This window comes from Lissotriton helveticus, chromosome 8 (assembly GCF_964261635.1).
Source record: "Lissotriton helveticus chromosome 8, aLisHel1.1, whole genome shotgun sequence".
In the NCBI taxonomy this organism is placed as follows: domain Eukaryota; kingdom Metazoa; phylum Chordata; class Amphibia; order Caudata; family Salamandridae; genus Lissotriton; species Lissotriton helveticus.
In genome coordinates, this window is record NC_136069.1 from 280,550,566 (window position 1) to 280,572,851 (window position 22,286).

The following is a 22,286-nucleotide window of genomic DNA, read 5'->3' on the forward strand; positions in this document are numbered from 1 at the left end:
CAGTCTTGTTACCAAAAAGATGGCAATAGCTCTCAATCCTCGAGCTCGGGGGTGTAGATGAACGGGCCGCGGCGGAGCCAGCAGGTCCCGAGATGGATGAAGGAAGACGACGGTCCGCGGCAGAGCCAGCAGGTCCCGATGAAGGTGGTGGTTACAACAGTCCGCGGCCACACCAGCAGGTCCCGACGACGATGAAGGATAGGGTAGTTCCAAAAGCCGCGGCAGCGCCAGCAGGCAAGACGAAGGTGCACAAGACAGAGCTACGGCAGCGCCAGTAGTCCGTCAAGGATGAGTTCTTCTTTGCGTCTCTCGACTCCAAGATACAACTCCCGTCCTGCTCTGGAGCTGCCCCAGTTATAGGGCTGGTGTGCTTTGATGTCCGGACCCTCGCACTTGGAGGTCGGGAGGTCCGGGATGAGGGGGTTCAGACACCCAGCAGGGGGGTGGAGCCAGCGCCCGGGGAGGCGATGGGCGAGCGGTACTTGGCGGGGGAGAGCCATCGACACCTCTTGCTCCCATTGACTGACCAAGTAGCCCGCTCACCTCCTGGGTGGATGTTGGTGCCGGAATGTCTGAGGCCTGGCCAGGCCCAGGGTTGAGGTCGATCGGGGGCCAGGCGGCCTCGTGGTGGAGTGTCCAAGATGGCGCCCAGGATGGGCGCGCAGGCCGGTAGTGGGTCGGCCTACGCGGTCAACAGGTTCGAGTGTAGGGGTCCCTGCGGGGACGGTGGACGTGCAATGGTGGTGTGTGGTACTTGCGTGGCTGGTTCGGGCCTGGTTGGGCCGGGGGAGAGCGGCCCTTCATGTGGCCTGTCCAACATACACAAAATAAGGTAAGGGGATCTCTAGACATTTTTTAAAAAACTAGGGCATCCTTTGCTGAATTAAAATTAGCTTTTTTTAAAAGATCAATAAAAAAACCGCGCCTGGGCATTAAATAAAATGGGCATAGTAATGCAAAGTGAAGGGTATCCTGCGGAGATCGACGATCGCAGCCGCAGGGACCCTTTGACTCAACTAAGTCAGTAAAGCCCACAGGGTCAGCTAATAGATGGTGAAATAAGTTGAGTCTAAAACGCGTTACTAAAAACCTGTTATGTGGATTATATACAAGGGCAAGATAGGGCTCAAGCCCACTACAGGATTTTACTCTTGCATACGTCTGAATGGTCTGCATGTTATTTACGTGAGCTTCCCGTATAATAGCTTTGTGTTTGACAAGTTTCTCATTCAATCTTGCTTGATCCAATTTGATGATACTTTGGGGGTTTGAAAACAGCTGTCCACAACCGATACCCTCAAGGCCCCCTTTCACGTATTTCAACCAGGGGATGGACAAACCTTTCTCCCTGCCCATGCAATCTAGAATTATTTGCTGGTTAAGTTAGCTTCCTGGTTAACCCATAATTTTAACCAGGCCACCAATGGCCTATTTCTTACTCTATCTCCCAGATACTTACAGCCTAGTTCCTCATGTACTATTTGGGATGATACACCTTGAGGAACTTTTAAAAGCCTCCTCAGGTGTTTATTTTCCTGTATTTGCAATTTGTCAACATTCACCATCCCCCACAGTTCAGCCCCATATACAGCTTTAGCAACAGAGAGCGAGTTGTACATAGTCATCATTTGGTCGGGTGACCAACGGCCCAATCGACGACCAAAATTCATGATCGCGCCAGAACTAGCTGCTAGCTTATTTCTATGCCCCTCAATCAAAGGTTTAAAAGTCAGATTCCTGTCAAATAAAATGCCCAAATATAAGAAAGTCTGGACTTTTGCCAGACTTGTAGAACCTATTCTGTAGTTAAAATCTTTCTCATTATGTTTTGGGCCCACCTCCATGACATATGATTTCGTCATGTTTGCGGATAGATCTAAACTACTCATGAACTCAACAAACCCATCAATCAGATGCTGCAGACCCAGTGGCGTGCGCGCCAACAGGACCGCATTGTCTGCGTAAAGCAGAACAGGCACTGGTCTGTTTCCTATTCTGGGGGAGTCCACTTTTAAATTAATTAAAAAACGTTCAAGCCCGTTAATATAAATAGAAAAAAGAAAGGGTGCTAATATACATCCTTGCCTAACCCCACTTGTACATTTGAAAGGCTCGGTCAGACCTCCCTCCAGGTTGTACCTCACTTTTGCAGTGGTGTTCTGGTGGAGGACTCTCAGGATGTGAATGAGACTGGCATCAGCACCAAGACCCGACAGTATAGCCCACAGCTTCGATCGGTTTACAAAATCGAATGCCGCAGCCAGATCCATAAAGGCTAAATATATTTTCTCATTACTGGCCACTGTATACTTTGTGACCAATAAATATAGATTCAAGCACTGATCCGTCGTGGATCTGCCGACCCGAAAACCGTACTGTACTTCAGTTAAAATACAGTTTTCTTCTTCCCAACTCATGAGACGGTTCAGGATAGCCCTACCCATTACCTTGGCTGTTCGTATATCAAGGAAATGGGCCTATAACATTGAGGGTTATCCCTACAACCTTTCTTAAAAATTGGGACTATTATAGCAGTCGACCATGAGCGGGGTAGGCCTGAGGCTATAGCAGCGTTAATTACTCTTGTCAATACCGGGCCCCATAACTCTGTCTTGCTTAAAAAGAGTTCCAGCGGGATCCCATCTGGGCCAGGAGCTTTGATACGGGTAAGGCCCTTAATACCCCCCTCAATCTCATTTAGGGTAAAAGTGATCGTCTCTGCGCTCATCCCCCTATGGGCATCCTGCTCTCCTTCCATCAGGGTGCCTCTATTGTATAGGCTACAAAAATGCTCAACCCATTGCTCGGGCAATACAGTTGACGCTATACTGGGGCTATTCCCTTCTCGGAAGCAGGGTCTATTAATTATTGACCAAAACCCAGAAAGATCCTTTTTTTCCGCTGCCTCGCGTAGATCTTCCCACGTCTTGATTTGGAGGGCTTTTTTTCGACGCCTGACTTCTTGTTTATATTGTAATCTGCAGCGGATTATCTTTAAGCCATCTCTAGGTTTTTGTTTTAGTACAGTTCTAAGCTTACTCTGGGATAAAGGGCATCCTTTATCAAACCTTTTAGGCTTGGTTGATGCCTTCCCATTCCCCTTCACATGCAATAGGCTATCTACTAATCGTCCAATACCCTCAAAAGCCTCCCTCTATTGTGTGGTCGAAATGGGCACCCACCTCCAAGTTACAGGAAGACCAGTTATCTGTGAAGGGTATCAAATGTGGACATAGATGGCAGTTAAAATCCCCTGCAATTAGAATTTGTGGGGCTAGGACATCTTTCATCTTCTCTATCTGTGTGCCTAGCCGATCTTCCAACTCTTCCAGTCTGCACCCCCCTGCATTATAAACATTTACAATAATTAAATTGAGATCCCTAGTTTTCAGCTGTACTGCCAACATACAGTCTGACTTCCAGTTGAGATCCTTCCACGTTCCTTCTACCGTCAGTCAGACCCACAGGAGAAGACCACCTCTCGCTCTCCCTGCTCTGGATCTGGCTGCTGGGATACCGAACAGTTTATAGCCCTCCAGATTAAAGTTAGTTGGATTCACTTCCAAAGTCTCTTGGGCACAAATTACATTGTATCTGTTTACATATTCCAACCATTCATTATTTTCAAATTTGGCTGACGGTCCCGCCACATTCCAGGACAGTAGTTCGAGGGTATTCCACTCACTTAGCTTCACTAATCCTTTGACTGGATAAAAACTTCTGGCTGTTTCCACTATGGGTATTGATTCTGATAAGACAATACCTACCCCGTTGCCGCCTTTCTGGGTTTGCAGTCAATCACAGTCCGACAGACCGGACAGGGCATCGAACCTATTTTGTAGCCTTATATTACGTGGGGTGTAATGATTCAGTACCTCATTTCCTGTTGCATTTCCCCAATGTGAGGTCTACTCTGGTGCATAGCAGTACATAAGAGGGAGGGCTTGGATTCGGGACCTAAGATCTTTTTGTGCCCAGTTACAGATATATTCAACACATCTTGTGTCCCTAAAATTAATGATAATACAATCCCCCCCTACCGACTTTGCCTGCCTGCCCGCCCAATTAACTCTTTTGACCATCAGTATCTCTGCACATATATGGACTGGTAAAGGCCGGTTTGCGTTAAGCCAGTAGGTACATTTGTTTTTTAACTCCATATATGTTTCCCTCTTTCCCTGTTCTAACGGTGGCTCCCCAGCTAATATAACCACATAGGGGGCTGAGGCAGGAGGGAGGTCTATTGTTTGGGAGTTGGGTGTAGTGCGGATTATTGGTGGTTTTGGCACAGGTTGAGGTTGTGCTACAAAGTTACTCACCCCCCCGTTGCTTCCCTGCCTATTTGTTTAGGTTGAGGAGCCCCTGCTGGGTTAGACCTCGGGCCCGTAACACTGGCTGTCGAGAGATTATTTACTGCAGAGATATGATTGTCAATTGAGGGAACAACAAGGTTTAATGGGACATTAGAATTAGTGTTAGTGCGCTCAATACTTTGCCCTGCCCCTTTTGACTCTGTACAGTGTGAGTCACCGGCCTGCTTTTCCCTTGTTTGTGCTGATGCAAGCAAAAGTTCCATGCACACCAGTCTCGATTCAATCTGGTCCAGTCTATCATGTATCGGGTGAATTGTCCTTTTAACAATACTCTCCAGTCTTTTCCAGAAAGAAGAGTCTGGCTCACCCGCTGCTTCTCCCACTTTGTTTGGGAAATAATTTGCTCCTTCATTTGCTGGTTCCAATTTATGCGGGCATGATGAGGAGCTAGATATCAAATTCTCTTTGGGCTCCGCATCCTTAGCTTTTTTTGCCTTTCTTCCTATTTCTTGCATTCGCACCTCTGTGCGTTTCCTTTTTAATCATGATAGGCTCTGCAATATCTGTGCCGCCCCTGTTTTGGCACTTCTGCCTGATCTGGTCTTTACATTAGGTGATGGGTGCCTCTTGGGATGATTGTTCCTAGCTGGCTCGGTTATTACAGCATTTACAGCTGTGTCCGAGGGTACAAAGCACTCCGTTAGCTGTAAAATGCAGCTTCCATCACCTCCTTCACTAGAAATCAGTGTATCCTGGAGGTCAGACATTTGGGCGGCCGGAGATCTTGCCCGAGCCAGACTTCCCATTGATGATCGCTTGTCTAGTAGATTGTCAAGAGATAGTCTCTTTTCCGTCAGCTCAATATCTTTAGCCAAAGCACTTGACACTCAGAAAATTGTCTAGAGTGCCCATTAGAGTCCCCCCAGTACTTCTTCTGCTATTTCCTCCTACGGGTGGTGATATAGCCATGATGTTATAACTTTCAACTGTTCTACGGCGATATATGTCCCACACAAATCAGGCAGACAAGCTGAGGGGATACAGGATTTCACTGACCTTTTCGTTGATTTTGTAGGTGTTAGTGGGCGGGGAGGCAGCGCGATTTAAAGCGCCTCCGGGCGCGGGAAATGGCGTGGGACTCACTCAGTTACTTGCAGGGCAGAATGTAGATACAAAAGGGATGCATTTGTTTACCCTCATCTCTTTTGGTGTCAGTTATGTATCACAGGGGCAATACCATGCTCTTTTGAGTGAGCAGGAAACCATACGTTTCGGGTATCCTCCATCAATTTTTTGGGGAGAATGGACGCTTCTTTAAGATAGTCATTGCGCGATACATAATTTCTGCATAGGCGTAGAAATTGCCCGTATGATAGTCCATCTTGGAGGCCTCTAGGATGATTATTAATTTAAAGCGAAAGAGTCTTTATTTCCATAGGTTTACGGTACAATGAGGTCCCTAATATACCACCCACAGTTTGAATTGTCAGTTCCAAGAAAGGTAGATTGTTTTTGTTAGATCTGGGGGTCTCTAGTTGGCAGAGGTAGGTACCACTGTCCAAATAGGGACCCTTGCTTCTAGTCAGGGCAAGGAGATAACCCTCTGTGATAACCTCCGCTCACCCTCTAGGTAGCTTGGCGCGATCAGTCTAGGCTAACCAGAGGCAATGCGTAAAGTATTTGTACCAACACTCACAGTAACACAGTGAAAACACCACAAACTGACTCCACAACAGTTTAGAAAAATAAAGGTATTTTTAATCTAAACTACACAAGACCAAAACGACAAAAATCCAACATACACAGTTCAAGAATATGGTTTCAAAAGAGTTCTTAAGGTTGCGTTAAAATTCTTCAAGTTGCGGCAAAAATAACCACAGTTGCGTGAAAAGTTCACAGTTGCGTCATGTTTACTCACAGTACCTTTAGTTGCAACAAAGTTCCAAAAGCAGAAGCTGGTGCGGTGGAAAACAAGCGAAGCGTTGCTCCTGAGACCCTGGGGAGGCGTTTGCGACAGCCCCGCTGCAGCAGCGGGCGTGTTGCGACGAATCCGGTCTGTATGGGGAGGAAGGCCACTTGTATGGATTCCGGTGCGTAGGTTCCGTAGGAAGTCTGTTCTCGCAAAGGCACGATGCGACGATCTCGTAGGTGCTGCGACGATCTCCAGGGCGATGATGCGCGGTCCAGCGGCGATCCTTTCTCTCGCAGCTCCTCGATGCGATGATTCTGCGACGACACTCGCAGCGACATGATGCGGTCCGCAAGCAAGCGGTGCGGCGTTCTCACCCAGCGACGACAGGCTCTGCGACGATACTCGCAGCGATGTTCGATTCTCCCGCACCGGTCTGGTGCGTCCCGCAAACGAAGGATGCGACGTCTCTGGCAGTGGCGTCAGGCGCTGCGACGATCTCGACCTCCGTAGCGGCGGGAAACTTTTCGCACTGTCTGGGATGCGCTCCGCAAGCGAGCGATGCAACACTTTTCAGTTTCAAAAGTCACTCAAGCTTAGTTTCAAGCTTCCCAGCACAGGTCCAACCTCCAGAAGCCCCACAACTGGATCAAGCACTCTAGGAGGGACAGAACTCTCTCAGCAGAGTTCAGGGAAGCTGGGGGTGAAGCCCTTTTGTTCCTGGGACTTCAAAACAGGGAGCCAGCTCTTCTCAGGCCCTTGGAGATTCCTTCAAGACAGGGGACACAGCACACAGCAAAGTCCTTCCCCTCTCCTTGGCAGCAAAGCAACAGCAGGTCAGTCCAGCAGAGCAACAGCAGGACAATCTTCCTTCTTCAGAGTCAGCTTTCTCCTTGGCAGAGGTTCCTTCTTGATTTCCAGGATGATCTAATTTTCTGTTGTCAGGGGTCCTGTACTTATACCCCTAAAGTCTTTGTTCTCTTGGTGCATGTGGGCCCTGAGCCCGGTCTGAACCAGTTCTGGGTGGATCCTGAGCACTTTGTTTTGCTGGCTGCATCTTTCCTTTCAGAGTGAGGGGCAGGGTCCTCAGCCGCCCAGCAGGGGGGGGAGCCAGCATTGTGGAAGGCAGGCACAGCCCTATTCAGCCCAGGTGCTAACTCCTCCCACCACTCCAGTTGCAATTGCAGTCATTCAGCCTAGTGCTGACTCATCCATCCTGCTGGGGAATTCCCCAGCCCCTGTCACTCACAAACCAGACAGTCAATACACAAACAGGCCCAGGCACACAGAAGGGTCAGACAAGAGAACAGCAACTTTCTAAAAGTGCTGTTCTCAAACACAGGATTTAAAAACAACCTTTCCTAAAAGATGTGTTATTAAATTCTGAGTTCAGGGATACTAGATACTTATGTCCTATCTTGCTCCTATGGGAAGAAATGCTGTTAACCACTGTAGCCAGCATCCCCCATGTTAATCTATGGAGCAAGATAGCCTTACAATAGTGAAAAACGAAAATGGCTGTAATTCACTACCAGAACATGTTACCTGCACCAGTACATGCTCTACCTTTCACATACACTGCACCCTGCCCAGGGGGGTACCTTGGGCCTTCCATAGGGGTGGCTGATGTGCACGAAAAGGGAAGGGTTAGGCCTGGTCAGTGTGGACACTGGCCAGGAGGACATAGCAGTTCTAAACTGCCCATAGGCACTGCAGTGGCAGGCCTGAGACACCATTTTAGGGCTACTCCTGTGGGTGGCACAATCAGTGCTGCAGGCCCACTAGTAGCATTTGTCATCACCAGCCCTGGCACACCCAGTGCACTTTACTAGGGACTTCATGGTGATACAAATATGCCAAACATGTATATTCAATCAGAATAACAATTTACACAGAGAGCATATGCACTTTAGCACTGATCAGCAGTGGTAAAGTGCGCAGAGTCCTATTGCCAACAGCCACGGGTCAGGAAAAATAAGGGAGGAAGAAGCAAAAAGTTTGAGGATGACCCTGCAAAAAGGGCCAGTTCCAACACAACACCCTTTCAGCCTAAAGCCAGGGTAGACCAAACGATACCTCGATGGGATTCCCTGCTTGAGGCGATAGAACATGGAAACTGGCCCACACAGCAGGGCAGTCCTGTTCTACGCCATCCTAAACCCAGTTCAATCACTCTATCTATACTCTCAGGGTCCACCATGCCCATCCATGTGGAACCCTTCTCCTCACCTGTGGACACCACCTGTGCAGCACCTAACCTTAATTTACTCACAGGTGTGTCCCAACAGACCGACAGCAAGCCACAGTGACCACAAACAGTGATCAGGGATGAGACCCAGGCCTCATGCCTCTCAGGGCGCTCAAACCTCTGTGGCGCCAGAGGGTGGGGGCAGTAGCCCCAGGTGCTTGGCACCATTTGTCCACTCCCTCTCTCGTCATGTCAGGTCTAACATCCTGGCACTGACCTACCAGTCCCGGTATTCCAGGTCAGGGGGAATACCCCGGGCCTGGCCCTCAAACCTAGGCTCCAAAGCCTCCAGGTCAGACAACACCTGAACCTGGTATCCCCACCCAGGGACCAAAACCTGCAGTTGTGCATTTGCCTGGCACGCCAGGACTTCTGGGGACTCACATAGTACCCCCTTGAGGGTGACACACAACTCATGTGTCCTGTGACAGTCTGCCTGGCACAGATCTCCCGACCCCTGTCCACCTGACAGCGCGGGAAGATCCCCCAGGACAGAAGTGAGGTCACCATGGTCACTCACTGGGGACTCAGCCCTTCCGACTGGTCCCTGACCCACTGGTTCTCCCACTGGGGACTCCTTCCCCCTCTCACCCCTCAGTCTGGACTTCGGTACCCTCCCAAATGGAGCGGCACTGCCAGACACCAGAACTGATGGAGGCCTGGTTACAGGCACTCCCCGTTCCCCAGACACTAGGAGATCCTCCTCAAAAGGCCTACAAGTACAGTCTAGGTCCCCAACCTGGTGTTCCCTTAAGGAACCCTCCAGGCCCTGAGACTGGGTTTCGGGCACCGTGAGACACACCGTCCCACACTCACTCCCTCTCCACTGAGACTGGACATGAGCCCCTACACCTCTCCCACTACACTGGGACCTAACTGGGCTACACTGAACCTCCTCCACCTCACAGGTCTGGAAGATATCTAAGCCACTTCTTTTGGGATCACTCCCCAATGCCTCCTCAGACTCTCTGGAATCCACCAGGAGGTCTGCCTCCAACGCAAGCTCTCTGGGATCAGAGAACTCACACTTCACCGGGTGTTGGCATAGCTCTGGAAAACAGGGACTTAAAATATGCTCTCCAACAAATGAATCACACAGCCCCCCACAGGTGTTAACCAAGCTACCCTTTGCCTCACCCTCCAGTGCCTCACACAAGTACCCCACACCACTCTCCTGAGACTGGCAAGACAGTATCTGACTGTCTCTGTCACACAACCCACACTCTTCTGGCTGGTCCTCACACACACACACCAAGGTTTCTACCATGGGGGAACTCCTCTCCCTGTACCTCTCATCTAGAGTCAGTAGAGTGTCCCTCCCACCACTAGGAATATGGTCCCCTGTGCCAGTCCCCCAATCTACTTCAGGGACACTGCACTCCACTGGAACTACATCATAAACCTGAACCCCCTGGTGTATGTCGACCCCCTCCCTCAAGTCAGGCGCCACATCTCTGGGTGTTTGTACCTTTCTCTCAGCACTAGGTGCCCGATGTAGGTAAAATAGATTTACCGATTTTTAATTACCGAATCATACCGATTTGGTAGTTAAAAATCGGTAAATCTAAGGGGTTGAGATGTAGGAACATCCTGATGTTCCTTCTACCGAATCGGTAAATATCTGTATTTACCGATTCGGTAAATACCGACCGGTAATGGCCCATTCATTCCTATGGGCTTTGAAGCCCATAGGAATGAATGGGGCATTACCGGTCGGTATTTACCGAATCGGTAAATACAGATTTTGACAAGGGTGCAGGGGGTGTCACTTTGACACCCTCTAGCACCCCAAAAAAGATTCGGGGGCCATGTGGCAGGCATACCTGCCCTAAGGGCAGGTCTGCCTGTCATATGGCACAGGTGTGCATGCACACATGTGCATGCACACCTGAATCGGTATTTTACCATCAAATATATTTGATGGTAAAATACAGAATCGGTAAGGGTTGTGGGACTCAGAAGAGTCCCACGTACATATCAAAAATACCGAATAGGTATAAATACCGATTCGGTATTTTACAGATTCGGTAAATTTACCGATCGGTAAATTTACCGAATCTGTAAAATTCTGGGCCCTACATACCAATTCTGATTTTCCGGTCGGTAACGGCCGAAAATACCGATTTTCGGCCGTTACCGACCGTCCTACATCTGGCCCTAGATATCATAAATATGCTGCCACCATCTGAGCTGGACTCCACCTCCAACTCAGCAAAGCTCACCTCTTGAGCTACCCATGTTTCTTCTTCAGCTGAGACCCTCATGGCCTCACGCCTCTTGAGCTCCATCTCAAGTTTCCTCATTCTTAATTCATGGACCAAGGTCAATTTCAATTCTTCCAGGGCACGGGCATTTTTGCTCTCCTCCGCCGCCCTTTCTCTCTCTTTATCCATTTCAAATTGCTTCAGCTCCATTTCAAGCCTCAACATTTCTAACTTATGATCTCTAGCCCTTTGGTTTTCCTCCAACTCCTCTGGGGAAAAACCTTCAGCCGAATGGTTGCTGCCAGCCCTTGAGGCTGCTCTGGACACAGGCAGATCCTGTGGCCTGAAACCATTCCTTTGTGCATCCTCATCCACTTCAGCATCATCTGTCTCCCCAGCCTCTTTGGTCTCCCACCAGGCCCTTAAGGCCTCCTGCAGCTCCTCCTTCTTGGTGCGGCGCTTCATGGGGCATCCAAAGTTCCTGCAGAACTGCCTGAGTTGGCCTACTTTGTAATCACTTAACATTTCAATATCAAACTCCAGTTCTGCAACATCACTTGCTGGTTTACCATTCAGAGACATGATGCTTGGATTCCTTCAGGGTTATGACCAAAAATAGAACCAAAAATAAAAAACGTAACCGTGGTATGCGGTGGCGTAGTGGTCTGCACTCACTAGTGATGTACACCAATTACTGTGGTTCAAATCCCACCGCCTGACCACCAATGTTAGATCTGGGGGTCTCTAGTTGGCAGAGGTAGGTACCACTGTCCAAATAGGGACCCTTGCTTCTAGTCAGGGCAAGGAGATAACCCTCTGAGATAACCTCCGCTCACCCTCTAGGTAGCTTGGCGCGAGCCGTCTAGGCTAACCAGAGGCAATGCGTAAAGTATTTGTACCAACACTCACAGTAACACAGTGAAAACACCACAAACTGACTCCACAACAGTTTAGAAAAATAAAGGTATTTTTAATCTAAACTACACAAGACCAAAACGACAAAAATCCAACATACACAGTTCAAGAATATGGTTTCAAAAGAGTTCTTAAGGTTGCGTTAAAATTCTTCAAGTTGCGGCAAAAATAACCACAGTTGCGTGAAAAGTTCACAGTTGCGTCATGTTTACTCACAGTACCTTTAGTTGCAACAAAGTTCCAAAAGCAGAAGCTGGTGCGGTGGAAAACAAGCGAAGCGTTGCTCCTGAGACCCTGGGGAGGCGTTTGCGACAGCCCCGCTGCAGCAGCGGGCGTGTTGCGACGAATCCGGTCTGTATGGGGAGGAAGGCCACTTGTATGGATTCCGGTGCGTAGGTTCCGTAGGAAGTCTGTTCTCGCAAAGGCACGATGCGACGATCTCGTAGGTGCTGCGACGATCTCCGGGGCGACGATGCGCGGTCCAGCTGCGATCCTTTCTCTCGCAGCTCCTCGATGCAATGATTCTGCAACGACACTCGCAGCGACGTGATGCGGTCCGCAAGCAAGCGGTGCGGCGTTCTCACCCAGCGACGACAGGCTCTGCGACGATACTCGCAGCGATGTTCGATTCTCCCGCACCGGTCTGGTGCGTCCCGCAAACGAAGGATGCGACGTCTCTGGCAGCGGCGTCAGGCGCTGCGACGATCTCGACCTCCGTAGCGGCGGGAAACTTCTCGCACTGTCTGGGATGCGCTCCGCAAGCGAGCGATGCGACACTTTTCAGTTTCAAAAGTCACTCAAGCTTCCCAGCACAGGTCCAACCTCCAGAGGCCCCACAACTGGATCAAGCACTCTAGGAGGGACAGAACTCTCTCAGCAGAGTTCAGGGAAGCTGGGGGTGAAGCCCTTTTGTTCCTGGGACTTCAAAACAGGGAGCCAGCTCTTCTCAGGCCCTTGGAGATTCCTTCAAGACAGAGGACACAGCACACAGCAAAGTCCTTCCCCTCTCCTTGGCAGCAAAGCAACAGCAGGTCAGTCCAGCAGAGCAACAGCAGGACAATCTTCCTTCTTCAGAGTCAGCTTTCTCCTTGGCAGAGGTTCCTTCTTGATTTCCAGGATGATCTAATTTTCTGTTGTCAGGGGTCCTGTACTTATACCCCTAAAGTCTTTGTTCTCTTGGTGCATGTGGGCCCTGAGCCCGGTCTGAACCAGTTCTGGGTGGATCCTGAGCACTTTGTTTTGCTGGCTGCATCTTTCCTTTCAGAGTGAGGGGCAGGGTCCTCAGCCGCCCAGCAGGGGGGTGGAGCCAGCATTGTGGAAGGCAGGCACAGCCCTATTCAGCCCAGGTGCTAACTCCTCCCACCACTCCAGTTGCAATTGCAGTCATTCAGCCTAGTGCTGACTCATCCATCCTGCTGGGGAATTCCCCAGCCCCTGTCACTCACAAACCAGACAGTCAATACACAAACAGGCCCAGGCACACAGAAGGGTCAGACAAGAGAACAGCAACTTTCTAAAAGTGCTGTTCTCAAACACAGGATTTAAAAACAACCTTTCCTAAAAGATGTGTTATTAAATTCTGAGTTCAGGGATACTAGATACTTATGTCCTATCTTGCTCCTATGGGAAGAAATGCTGTTAACCACTGTAGCCAGCATCCCCCATGTTAATCTATGGAGCAAGATAGCCTTACAATAGTGAAAAACGAAAATGGCTGTAATTCACTACCAGAACATGTTACCTGCACCAGTACATGCTCTACCTTTCACATACACTGCACCCTGCCCAGGGGGGTACCTTGGGCCTTCCATAGGGGTGGCTGATGTGCACGAAAAGGGAAGGGTTAGGCCTGGTCAGTGTGGACACTGGCCAGGAGGACATGGCAGTTCTAAACTGCCCATAGGCACTGCAGTGGCAGGCCTGAGACACCATTTTAGGGCTACTCTTGTGGGTGGCACAATCAGTGCTGCAGGCCCACTAGTAGCATTTGTCATCACCAGCCCTGGCACACCCAGTGCACTTTACTAGGGACTTCATGGTGATACAAATATGCCAAACATGTATATTCAATCAGAATAACAATTTACACAGAGAGCATATGCACTTTAGCACTGATCAGCAGTGGTAAAGTGCGCAGAGTCCTATTGCCAACAGCCACGGGTCAGGAAAAATAAGGGAGGAAGAAGCAAAAAGTTTGAGGATGACCCTGCAAAAAGGGCCAGTTCCAACAGTTTTTATTTGGTCACAAATGTGAATGTCAAATGTTGGTGACTATTATTCAACCACATCAAAAGGCCCTTTAGCCAACACTGTGATTGTTTCTGACGTTTGTCCCATCTCACTCTCTGCTTTCACTCAAAAGTCACTCTGAGCGCAGTCAACGATAAACTCACACTTTTTTGGTAGCGGACCAACTTCTATCAAGCCCTGGGTACGATCAGTTCATGATCGGGGCTTGATATAATCTCCTAAATACAGGGGAGCTGCTCACAGACATGGAAGCCAGCCACGCAAATCATTTGAGGAATCCATATCAGGGTGACTAGTAGTGGCCCACTTGTAGGCATGTACGGGAGAAACACAGCCATGGCAGGTGCTCCTTGGTTCCAAACCCAGCTCAGCCAACATATTTGAGTCACAAATAGGGCAAAGCTAAGATAAGAATAGATAAGTTAGCACCGCAACAATGGCAACCACCTGCCCATAACAAACCTTGCAAACCTTTAGTAGGAAACATTGGTAGCTTAGACAATAGATAAACCACATCAGGCGGAAGGATGGCTGGCGCCTTGCAGTCTGAGAGTAGGTGCTTGAGAAATAGTGTTAGAAAGCGGTGTATTATATGCTGCGCTGCAAGGACCTGGTCCACATTTATTGTCCCGTGGCCGCCAAACCATGTACATTAACATAGCCCCGTGTGGATTCCAGGCTGTCCCGTGAGCACGAAGGACTACGGGACCCCACGCACGCTACAGCACAGAGCTGCAGAGGTGAATGAAAATGGCGGCAAATATCAGACGGCACGGCAGCACGTTAGAGACTACGAAAACAGGTCCAGGTGACAATTACTTTTAAAACAAGATGGATGCAGACTGACACATGTGCCCATTGAAAACAAGGAAACAGTTTTTTTAAGCTACAGTGATAGGTGGGTTAATGGAAGAAAGAGCTGGCGAGACCCGTTTTGCATTCGAGGGTGTAAAAGCCCCCCGTCGCTGTTTGCTATCGCAGAGGCCGCCGCACCCTCCCGCAGGGGGGGGGGGGGCTTAGAGGCCGGCGCCATAAACCACGCAGTGCCCAGCTGTGGGGAAACTGGTTTTGGGCGCCTTAAAGCGCCCAGAAAACCAGCGGAAGTGGAGGGCGCCCCAGCCCGCTCCGGCCGGAAGTGACCCTTGACCTGGGCACCCCTATGGGGCGGCCAATGGTCACTCCGGCCTCTTTCGAACCCCCCAATCAGTGGGGGTCACCAGGGTCCCCGATGGAGGGGTCTAGGAGATTTAAGGCGCCGCCTCTCCCAGCAAGGACACAACTTCGGCGAGGAGCTGGGAGAGCGGCGCTTTGGCGCTTTCCGCATCAGCGAGATAGTGGCGCCCAACAAGACGGACCCGGCGCAGCAATGCCTGCAGGCTACGGGAATAAAAATATAGGAAAGGGCAGTAGAGATCACATTGAGGAAGTCCAAGACGGATAGGGCTCGAAAAGGGGTTTCGATACGACTCATTGTATTCCAGAAGCTGGGCTCTGTGCGGTGTGCTGGCTATTCAGGTACATGGTGGCCCGCCCGGCGGGCGAGGGCCCCCTCTTCAAGCTTCAGGATGGCAGGAACCTTAGTAGGTTTCAATTCACGGCTGTGATGCGCCAGGGCCTCCGGAAGGCCGGTTTTCACCCGGCGTCTTTTGCCCCACACTCTTTCAGGATCGGTGCGGCATCCACGGCATCGCAGCATGGCATGCCGGAGGACAGGATCCAGGCCGTGGGCAGATGGCGATCCAGGGCCTACAAGTCATATGTACGCCCACATCTAATATAAAAAAGGGGGGGGGGGACAGTCACTTTGGGATGCTGCACAGCAGGGTGCTGAGGGGCCAGCCCCCCCTCTCCCTCCTACACGTCCTCACACTATAGACAAAAAACCTGATGCGCAGCAAGCCACCGTAACTGAATTCTTTCTCTCACCAGGGGGACGCCCGCGGCTGGTTTGGGTGGTGGGACATTCATTCGTGTCCAGAATGGAGTCTTGGTGGCGGCAGTCGGGGCACAAAGCAGTGAACAGACCCAAAGCGACATACATCCGTTGGATAGGGCGACCAGGAATGAGATGGGAGCAGCTCCTGCCAACTCTCGACAGCCTCCTGGCAGACTCGGCGTGGCATCCGGACGTCCTGATCATCCACCTCGGCGGCAGAGACCTAACGCGGCACAGCGCAAGGCGGTGGGGCGGGCCATCCAAAGGGATCTCATCAAGGCGACGACATGGCTGGGCCCCACGACAGTGGTCTGGTCGGAAATGGTCAGCAGGAAGCACTGGAAAGGCGCTGACTCCGACAAAGCGGTAGATAATGCAAGGAGAAAATTGAACATCGCGATGCACAAGTTTTGCTCCACCAATGGCCTGGAATCGATCAGGCACGGCCTCATTCACCCGGGACGCCCGGAACTTTATGGGCAGGATGGGGTCCACCTCTCTTACAGAGGGATGAAAGTATTCTGGGACAACCTGTGGGGAGCAATGGCGATGTCAGGTTGTAGATAAAAAAAAAAAAGTGAAGGGAAGCCACGAACCTGGGGGCTGGGGGGGAGCCGCAGAAAGACGTGAGCCTCCCTGCGGCGTGGCTGAAATCCTACAATGGTTGGCTAAGGAAAAACACCGGCGGGCGGTGTGTAGGAGGAGGGCCACTCACTTTTGGATGCCGCACGGCAGGGTGACGTGGCCGCACCAAGGAGGGGAGTAGCAGGAGGAGACGGCACTTGCGGCCCAGACCCGGCCGGACGGCAGGGCGCAAATGGTAGCGAGCTGGGGACCTAACTCCAGAGAGAAAAGCTCCCCTCCACGACACGCAGAAGGCGTGCACGACCAACCATGGGAACACCAAGGACTGACAAGGAACTGGTTTTGTACAGTGCCATTTACGAACTGAGGAATACACAAAAGACCCTGACACCTGTGCTCACAAGAGGGTGTCATGAGTTATATATGACATGTATGATTTATGGGTACAGTTTGCAAATGAGAAGTTGCATAACCAGTATGTGTTCCTTGTTAATATGTGTTTTAATATTAATAAAACTGCGGCCAACAACGACCACCACGAATAACTGGTACTGTTGGCTGACTTTATTGGTAAGAGGGGTAACGGGCATCCAGGGGATGAGGGGCCGGGGAGGTGCTGTTGGGTACCCATGGAATAGGCACGTGCGGGGGTTGTCGCAGAGGCCGTCGCACCCTCCCGCAGGGGGGGGGAGGCTTAGAGGCCGGCGCCATAACCCACGCGGTGCCCAGCTGTGGGGAAACTGGTTTTGGGCGCCTTAAAGCGCCCAGAAAACCAGCGGAAGTGGAGGGCGCCCCAGCCCGCTCCGGCCGGAAGTGACCCTTGACCTGGGCACCCCTATGGGGCGGCCAATGGTCACTCCGGCCTCTTTCGAACCCCCCAATCAGTGGGGGTCACCAGGGTCCCCGATGGAGGGGTCTAGGAGATTTAAGGCGCCGCCTCTCCCAGCAAGGACACAACTTCGGCGAGGAGCTGGGAGAGCGGCGCGACAACGCATCAACTGCAGACCCACCCACCCACACCTAAGGAGCAGCGAAGTCGCAGGGCTGGAGGATGGCAGGGGCGTTTGCGGAAATCCTACAATGGTTGGCTAAGGAAACACACCGGCGGGCGGTGTGTAGGAGGAGGGCCACTCACTTTTGGATGCCGCACGGCAGGGTGACGTGGCCGCACCAAGGAGGGGAGTAGCAGGAGGAGACGGCACTCGCGGCCCAGACCCGGCCGGACGGCAGGGCGCAAATGGTAGCGAGCTGGGGACCTAACTCCAGAGAGAAAAGCTCCCCTCCACGACACGCAGAAGGTGTGCGCGACCAACCACGGGAACACCAAGGACTGACAAGGAACTGGTTTTGTACAGTGCCATTTACGCACTGAGGAATACACAAAAGACCCTGACACCTGTGCTCACAAGAGGGTGTCATGAGTTATATAAAACATGTATGATTTATGGGTACAGTTCGCAAATGAGAAGTTGCATAACCAGTATGTGTTCCTTGTTAATATGTGTTTTAATATTAATAAAACTGCGGCCAACAACGACCACCACGAATAACTGGTACTGTTGGCTGACTTTATTGGTAAGAGGGGTAACGGGCATCCAGGGGATGAGGGGCCGGGGAGGTGCTGTTTGGTACCCACGGAATAGGCACGTGCGGGGGTTATCAAGCAGGGCTTGGACAGCCCAACGGTACACGTATCTACCCAAAGAATGCACTGCCACTTACGTATTCCCGACTTAACTTTACACGAATGAATGATCTATTGAGACATTCCTGAGCTACAACAACCAAAAAGTTCCATAAATATGGTGGATGCTAAATAATATACAAACGAGTACACAATAAAACCGACACCGATGCTGAACACAAATGCGCACACACAGATAAAGTTGCACACAAATACAAACACAGATGTAAACACCCCGCGCGGGGACACGCACATTTGCGCACACAGACAGATGCTGGCAAACTCCCACTCTGAGGCGCGCGCGTGCACAGATTTGAAACCTTGCTGTGGTTTATTGGAGCCTTTCAAAAGGCCCATCTGTGACCTCATCATTTTCATTGCCAGTTCACTTGTGTCTCCTCCCTCTGCCTCATTTAATGCCAGCCCAGGAGGGCAGGAATTCACAGTGTGCTTTGGAAGTCCGACAGAGCAGAGGCTGCAGCGAGGCACGCGTCGTGGCTTAACGTCCACCGCCCCCAGGAAGCCGCACGCGCCACAGAGGACTGCGCATTATTTGCAGGTAGCGCGTGGCTCTTGTTTCTTTTGATGCTCAGAGTCATAAAGTGTTCTAGATGGCCAGAATTTAGCAGAATATTGGAAAACGCAGACTTCATGTCAGATACTTATACTGAGATGAACCGACGTTTCCCCGTAGAATGACCATTTTCTTTATTTTATGGCAGCTTTTGGCACATTTTAGCTTCCTCTTAGCGTTTTTCTTATACCCTGTGATGGCATTCTTCTCTAAATAAAATCACAAAGGAAATTTGAAGTGGGGTAGGGAGTTTGATACTTACCACAACTTCTCAAAATCTCCTCGACGCATTAAAGAAAGCTCATCTAAGCAGCACTGATTTCTTTTCAGCAGTAAACGACGGGGCAGCCCACCGTGACTGGAACCGAGGGATTTTACTGGGCGTGCTTCAGGGCTTATGAAGTAAAGGAGAACCAAAGGCAGGCTGGAGAGGTTATGAAGTAAAGGAGAACCAAAGGCAGGCTGGAGAGGATGCTATCGGCACTGGCCGGTGAACAGCTCACGCGCGCGGTTCTCTGCGCAGGAACAAGGAGCGCGCGCGCACCAGGGCGCGTGGGAATGTGTTCAATCCACAAAGCGACTAGAGGAGCGTACCAAATACGCATACCTGTAGTGGGAGGTGCGCACCTGCATGACGCAAGGCGACGGGGAGCCAGTTCTTTGAAATATTCCAAACTGCCTGTCACACGTAGAAAAACTTCAATGAAGGGTAAAAGACCTGAACATGCAATGGCTTTAGGAACCTCATTTTACGAAAGTGCGTTACACGCCCTGGAAAGCAGGGTTGTAGATTCCAAACAGCGAGTAGCTTTAATCAGACAATGCTTAATTCCTGATTTATCTATCCACATATCTGCCTATCCATTTATCTATCCATCTATCTATCTATCTATCTATCTATCTATCTATCTATCTATCTATCTATCTATCTATCTATCTATCTATCTATCTATCTACCTATCTATCTATCTATTAATCTGCCCATTAATGTACTCACCCTTCTCCATCCATTTTTTAAATTGATCAATTAAGCCACCCAATCAATCTATTCGCTCACTCTATCTCTCTCGGTCTGTTCATATGTTCATATTTTTTTTTTCTCTCTCTCACTCTCTCTCTCTCTCTCTCGCTCTCGCTCTCGCTCTCGCTCTCTCTCTCTCTCTCTCTCTCTCTCTCTCTCTTATATATATATATATATATATATATATATATATATATATATATATATATATATATATATATATATATATTCTTTGACCTTCCCTGGCAAAACTCTACCCTCTGACTTACCCGACTGAGGGGGTTAACACTGGAGGTAGTCGAGGGAAAGCCGGATGCAGAACAACATGGAGATTTGATCTCGGTGCTCTATGAACACTTGACGCTGAGACACCCACCAAATATAGTGGGCGAAGAGGTGTACACTGGCAAGGAATAAGAACTATGTGTGGTCAATGGGTCTTGAGTGCGTGAACCAAGAGCAAGAAGCCACCTTCTGTTGGTGAGAGCAGAGGCACAGAGTACTTTATTCCATAAAACTAGCAAATCAGCATTCAACCTAGGAGTCACTTAGATCCAGAAAATACTTTTCAGAGCTATGAAGTTGTGATGATAAAGACAAACGACAACGAGCGCCTGTGGCATAGCCTCCAATGGAAGTACGGTCACTTCTAGACTCTTGAAAAAACTATCTTTGTGGGTGGTCTGGGGGGGGGGGGTAGGGACTGGAAGATGCGTGGTTTGTTATGTATGTATGCACATACTGGCCATTTGTATGGTGCGAACCTGGCCAAAAGCAGAGTATCACCGTACAGGGTCAACAGCAAGGGAGCTGTTAGTGAATACTTGAGTTCTGGGAGCTGTAGTGTACAGTTACTTCATCACCAATGATGTCTCTAAACAGTTAATGCTTCAATTCCCTGATCCTTCGGTATCAATAATTGAACTCACTGTCAATTACTAAAACAAATAGATGACTAGAATGAAAGGAGAGAATATAAGAGCAGTGATTATTTACTTGATTTTGATCTGAAAGCTAAACCAACCTACCGTCCGCAAAAAGACAAAACATCACTTAGGGATTAAAATTTCCCTCCTGCCTCTGCCATGCTTGATCGGATTCTCCGAACAATAACCACAATATCAAAAAATGTGAGCCACAGGTGAGCTAACTGGACTGATGTAGCAGACAATTTCTGTAACTAGGAGGTCAGGGCCACCAGATGATGCTGGGGATGTGACCACCAGCTAAAAGAGGCTGGAAGCAAAAAGTTGGAGTTCCTCAGTAGCACTTTACGTACCCCTGTCCCACTTTTGTGGGCTTAGATCTGCAGCTGTTCTGATGAGTGATTACAATGTTATCGTTAGCACTCTGTAGACTTAGGTCCTCATTTATGGGGATTTGCCTCAGGGTAACAAGTCACCTTGCTGCGCTGCCCCACGCTAAAGTGAAAGGGCCGAAATGTACCGTATTTATGCAATACAGGGGATTCCTAGACTTCCAGCGCTGAACCCATTTCAGCCTACTGCCAATGCAGGCACCCTTGCACCATGGTGCCCGAGTGCCTGTGTTGATTGTAGGATTGTTTTTGTGCAAAAAGGGGCACCTTCCAGCACAAAACATTCAAAGGAGGCGTTTTCTTCTTTCTATGCTTGCTGCAGAGGAAAAAAACAAGGAGAAATAAAGTTATTTCTCCTTTTTGCACCTCCCCTGGGGAGGGGTAAGGTTTTGGAGCATCCCCAGGTTTACGTGGTTTTATAAAGTTGGGGAGGCGTCAACATCCCTGGGTGTTGCATAGGAACAACCACCGCAAAGCCCATGAAATTCCTACTGAGCACAGAGTAAGGCAACGCAGCAATTTACACTGCTATCTATGCTATATCTATGAGGTCATTCAAAGCCACGCAAAGGGGCATCACGTGGCCTCACAGATATGATTTCAAGGTTTGCGCTGCTGGAGCGTCACAAAAAGTGATACTCCGGTGGCACAAGGGGCTCATAAATATGCCCCTTAGTTATTGAAAGGCCCTTTCAATACAGGGACTGTGCTAGTGACTACATTCTCAGAAGTAAGGTGAGTTAGGCCACATGGTGAGAATTTGGAAATTCCCTCAGTGAAAATAGATATGTGGTCTTAGTCGAGTAAAGTAAAATAATGTGGACCCAAAATAAAAGATGTTGAATGCCCCTGAAATTCCCATAGACTATTGAGTAAATGCTTATCCAGAGGCCAACCACTACCCAAAAGACCCTCAATTACATTGAAGTGCTTCAATAATCTTGGTAGCCCTCCTGTGTGTTCATTGTACTATTAAAAAAAAGTGATCTACACCCGCGCACCATCAATGATGGTTAGGTCAATACAAGGCATCACAACCCATGACTCATGCTGCCTAATCTTCTTCCCGGGCTTACCAACTAGTTTGTATCACTGCTTGGTTCCCGGCGGTCATCCAGTATGGCCAACCAGGTATCTCTCTACTGAGTGGTGATTGTCAGGCTCTATTCTCTTGTTTTTTATTTCTCCTCTGGCTTTTCATCACCAGAGTTGTTGCCCTCTCCTTGCATTGAATCCAACTGGAATCCAGGCTGTCCCACCACAGCCTGCTCTTTAGACCTTCTGAACTCCTTCTGATATTACACCTGTTCCGGTGGCATAGGAATGCCG

At 49.7% G+C, this 22,286-nt stretch overlaps 1 protein-coding gene across 1 annotated transcript in view; it reads left to right on the forward strand.

Annotated features, from left to right (window-relative positions):
• The first annotated feature begins 18,450 nt into the window (after window positions 1–18,450).
• The window catches only part of LOC144772605 (sarcolipin-like), a 29,234-nt gene continuing 25,398 nt past the window's right edge, over window positions 18,451–22,286 (forward strand). The window contains exon 1 of the mRNA XM_078657040.1: window positions 18,451–18,603. The gene's annotated coding sequence lies outside the window, so the exon portion shown is untranslated. The remainder of the gene's footprint in view (window positions 18,604–22,286) is intronic.